Raw genomic sequence first — 5,093 nt, forward strand, 5'->3', positions numbered from 1 at the left:
ATAATTATAAAAATAGAGCTATTAAACTCAGATGAGCAATTCCCTGATATCACAATGTCTCCATTTTCTTTTTCTGATCATGTATTGGAATGAGTTGTTATAATGTGAAAACAGGTAGAAAAGTGAGACAAGCCATTAATGGGAACAGCTAAAAGCATAATATTTTGTTCCGGTTTTCAGTAGCTTGTACCCAAGTTTGAATGAAGAGAGCAACAAAGCCTTACGTCTCCTGTCTGCACGTATTCTTGTGTAGTGGCTGGAATTAAACTTTACATTGTAGACTTTCAACAAGAAACAGCCTGATTTCCCATGTACACATATGTATTAAGCTCCATATAATCAAGGCTTGCATGCTGAGATCTATTTGAGATGTGATTGCTGATTTGTCCATTCCTGACTATTGTCAGGATGTTTGGGTATTAGTTAGATACTGCAGAAGTAGCATTCTTTGAATACTAGAAGATATATAAGGAGACAGAATTTCTACTAAATGATACAAACAAATTAGTTTGATTGTAAACTATGTAGTACAGACATATAAATAGCTAGAAAACGTTACATGCTAGAAGTGGTGAGGAGAGGCTCAGAAAGATAACAGGACAACTGGAAAAGAAAAGAGCATGGTGCCAAGAGTGGGTAAACAGAGTATCATCTCCATTACAAGGAGTAAGAACAGACTAAGGCTCTTAGCATAGAACAGAAGCAGCACAGGGAGGATATAGTCAAATTGTGAGTAGCATAGAAAAAGTGGATAGGGAACAGTTGTTCCTTATATCTTCTAGGAATAGCAGGTGGTAGCTACAAAATTAGCAAAATGCTAATCAAGCTTTGGGATGGGACATTTCAAATGCTAAAAGTATACATGTGCAAAAAAACCCAAACCCAACAACCACTAGAAAATCTTGCAGGGAAAAAAATTTCCGCCCAAGGAAAAGATAAAACTGCCATCTGATGTGACTGGAAGCACAGCTACAAACTATACCATAAGCAACTTCACTCTGGTACAAGGTCACCAAGCCTCAGAGCAGGTGGCTGCGCTTGAGGTACATCTGTATGCCATGGTTTTCCCTTGCACTTGTGTTTGCAACCTAGAGCCATGCGCTTGGACACGCTGCTGGTGCGTTCCGAAATGCATCCTTCCCAGCGGAGCCACGGCTGAGGCTGCGGACCAGGGGGGGACCTGGGGCACCCACGGGCTGCATGGACACAAGGTCCCCTGGCCGTTAGGTCTCTCCTAATCCAGGCTGATAGCTGGCATGAGTGTCACTGTTGGTAAAGATGTGGTACAGGCGTACGGCCTTGCAGCCACGATGGAGTCGGAGTAGCTGCCAGGAGCGGTTACTGCACCTGCTTTTCCCCAGGTTGCATGTTGGAGCCGGTACTAGTTGCACTTTGTCCCTACTGTCTCTCCTTCCCAGTGTGTAGGTTACTTATTTGTCCACCAAGAGAAAAATAAGAGATCCCAGCAGCAGCAGAAAAACCAGCTTCTTAATGCTCGGGGATTTTTTCTCTTACCCCTCCCCTCCTCTCCCCTCTCCTCTCTCCTCCTTCCTGTCAAAGAAGGGATGAAAAGAAAATGTGATACGGTAGAATTTACTTATCTTTTTTTCAGCTGTAGAAAACATTTATAAGAAATGGTGTTAGAACAAAAAGTTTAATGAGTCACATCTCAAATGCTTTACTTAATGTTTCCTTCCTTATAACATCAAAAGATCATCAGACTAAGGAGGCTGAAGTTTCTACATCTGAAACCTTGTATGTTGTTTTATTATTTAATGCTGTACAAAGCCAGGGTCATGTTAACACCTTTGATCCTCTAGGGTCATTAATTCCATCAAAACCAATGAAGCCAGACCTATTAAAGATTGACAATAGCAAAAAAATGACCAAAGCAGGAGGTAAATGAATTGTAACATGGTGGCACAACCTTTCCGTTTGTGAAGAGAACTAAAGTTTGGGGGCAGAGATGTCTTTACTCCTCCCAAATTTTAATTCTTCGGCAAAATCAATGTAAGGAGAGGAACACGCTATCTGGATCCATATCCAGTATTATCTGTTAGAGAGAGCTCTTTTTGACAGGGTTACTTCCATGTTAAAGCAAAGGAGGAAAGCTTTAGGACTCCAGTCCTGGGAGCCCACCAGCAGTGGTCACTGGCGGGGTTTTGGTAACGCCTGCTTGTAGGAGCACAGGGAACATCCTCATACCATTCATGAATGAGACCACTGTCTTGTTCCTTGGAATTATTCTACAGTGCTGTGAAGTGCAGCACTAAAATTTTAAACAGAGAGGCCATATAATTAATAAATTAGCAAAGAATCTTTTAATTTAAAAACTGGTTCTGTTAGTCTGACACGTAACGATGACAGACGCTACCAAGATGCCACTTGTCCATAAATAATTTTACTGAACAATAAAACTTATTTCATCTTACCGTTAGAAGCTGGAAGCATGATTGCTTCTTTTGCTTGGATTTAATATTAAGGATTGACTTGAAAGGTGTTACTTCAGTGAATGAGTAGTACAATTACAAAATAAACTTAAACATCCCAGGAGAACTATCCTTAAGGTCTGATTCAGTAAGATATTAGTTGCTGGTATAGAATTTCCAAGACTATCTTGTGCACAGATGCTATTTTTAAGAATAAAAAAACCTTCTGGTACTAAAGCTGTGGGAATGAGGCCCTTTTCATGTCAAGAGTGATGTATGAACTGATAGCTCATGAAAGGTGAAGCTTTGACTAACTTATCAGATGTCTACCTTTAGAGTTAGAGTTATGGCTGGATGAAGCAATTTGACCAATTATCTTTACTGATGTCCTGAGCAGTCTGTGAGCTTGTTTTTATTACCAGTGACAATACGGTCCAACTTGATGCCCTCAGACCAACATAACTAAACAAATTAGCTTTCCATTCCAAAGAAAATGTAACCTAAAGCAATCCATGATTTATGTGAAACAAATGCTGGCTACAGCCCATGGGGTCTGCAGCTCTTACCTCTGGCCAAATTACTTTTAAAACCACACAGGAAAAACTCTGAAGTTCAATGAATGAGTAGTACTTACTACCAAAAAATGAATTGCTAGGGCCTGTGCGGATACTGGCAAACATATCAAACCTTCCAGAAGTGCAGCTTTTTATGAAATGTTCAAATGGCTGGAGAGGTTCATGCGCCGAGCTACCGGCTCTGCTCAGTAAGAGCAGCCGAGGGAGCAGCAGCTCAGAACCTGCTGCTCCGGGCTGACTTTTCAGTGACACCATATATCGTGCAATTAAAAACTCAAAACATGGGTACCTAACTGAAAATGTGTCTATTTTGCTGGCGTCTGATACAGAAGCAGAAATCACTTGGCACTTTTCATAGTCCAAATCCCTTTCCTTTTGCTGTTTTCCCATTTAAGGGAAGTTCAGTGTTTGCTCTGCAGGACCTTTCTGGCACAGGAGCACAAACCCCAAAGGGAGAGTGCTATGAATGATGTTAGCTTCATAGCCAAAAGTCCCAGCTGAGAGAAGAACCTGCAGTGTAAGAACCGAGCTCTCAGCAGTGGTCCACACAGTCCATGTGCAGGTCTGGCCCCATTCATCCCTTAGCCTCCTAGCTTCCCCAGCACTAGTTAGGTCTTATTCTCAGAAGGTCCTCCCCAAACCACAAAGGCCTGCGATGGGGTCTTCAGCCTCCTGTGGGATGGTGGAAGTCAGTGGGACCACTCCACAAAGGGGATCAGATCCCATGCTGGTCTCTACTGCACTAACATTGCTCAGCTTGGTGCAATCTGGCCTCTGGCCTGGAGCACCTCTTTGAAGGTATCCATGTGGTGGTGGGTGCTATAAAAGAAAGACAACAGCAATGTTAACTACTAGCGGCAGCACTACACTGCCTGCACCATTTCCTCCGTGGGGATCCAGCTGTGGGACTGTTTCCTCATAGCAGAGAGCAAATGTCTCTTTACAACATATGAGAAAAGTGCCTCATGTAAGGCTAATGAAAAGAAGATTTGGGCTTCCCAAGAAACCCATTCAATGGTCATCCTTGTATACTGTTTTGTTTCTCCTGATCTGTTTTCTGTGTTTAATATTCCTGTAACTCCTTTGGTGTATTCTCTACAGACTGTATCCACCCCTCCAGCATCCTTTTTCCTTTAGGTTTATATTTGCTCTGTTTACTATTAATTCAGATTTGCAGTGCGATTGAGGAAATTTGCACGGATTGAGGAAACCCTGGCAAGTGCTGGGGAAGGTTCCTCCGGCAGAGCACTTGCTCGTTAGAAGGAGGCAGTGGTGTATTTGCTGATTGAGGAGTGAAGGGTGAGGAGGGACAGGGCTGCCCCGGCTGAGCGACTGCCTGGGTCAGGTCCCTGCTCTCCTGCCCAGACCTGAAATCAGAGGTGTAGCAGAGACCTTACGTTTGGAGGAAGCCCATATCCAGAGAGTATCCAGGACCAGAGGATGGTGCTGAAGGTGAAGCTGCCAGGAGGGAACGCTGCCTGTGCCACGGGGACTCTCCCGCAAGACCCAGTGAGGCAGCAGAGGGGGAAAAAGAGGGCTCTGGGTGTCTTGTCCTGGCAGCCCATGGGACAAGGAGGGTTAAACTCGGGATTTGTCTCAGACAGCCTGTGTTACCAGACCTGCTTACCAGGGGGTGATGCTGGACAGTCTCTTATTCTTTGGGTAATTCCACAGTGAGTCGGTGTGCCACTGCCCCTCAGAAGGTGGAAGGATGGTGTAGGATAAAGATTAATAAATAATAAACCATTCCTGTTACAATCAAGTTTCTTCCCTTCATTCCATTTTGCAAACTCTGTGTGGTGCTGAGGTCTGGTCTGAGTAACAAGATAAACCAGAAAAAAAAAAAAAAACTTCAATCCCTGTTGTCTTTTTCACATCTGGTATAAAATAAAATAAAATAAAATACAATTTAAAAAAAAATTTAAAAGTGTTTGGAATGCCTTTATAACACGGAATAGGAAACATTTTGGCAATATTGAGAATAAACTGCATTTCCTGAGAGTGTGAAACAAGAGCTTTTTTCCTCTCCTGTCAGGAGAAAGAAGAGGAGGAGGAGGAGAAGGAGGAGGATGGACAGTGACTTTCCTAC

General features: G+C 43.1%; 1 long non-coding RNA gene across 1 annotated transcript; it reads right to left on the reverse strand.

The window, feature by feature from the left end:
- Window positions 1–1,638: 1,638 nt before the first annotated feature.
- LOC138685711 (uncharacterized) lies at window positions 1,639–4,841 on the reverse strand. The gene is made up of 2 exons (XR_011325106.1): window positions 4,632–4,841; window positions 1,639–3,823 (listed from the first exon to the last, which is right to left on the reverse strand). It is a non-coding gene; the product is annotated as an uncharacterized lncRNA (long non-coding RNA).
- Window positions 4,842–5,093: the final 252 nt, after the last annotated feature.

The sequence above is a fragment of the Haliaeetus albicilla genome, chromosome 1 (genome assembly GCF_947461875.1).
Source record: "Haliaeetus albicilla chromosome 1, bHalAlb1.1, whole genome shotgun sequence".
Classification (NCBI taxonomy): domain Eukaryota; kingdom Metazoa; phylum Chordata; class Aves; order Accipitriformes; family Accipitridae; genus Haliaeetus; species Haliaeetus albicilla.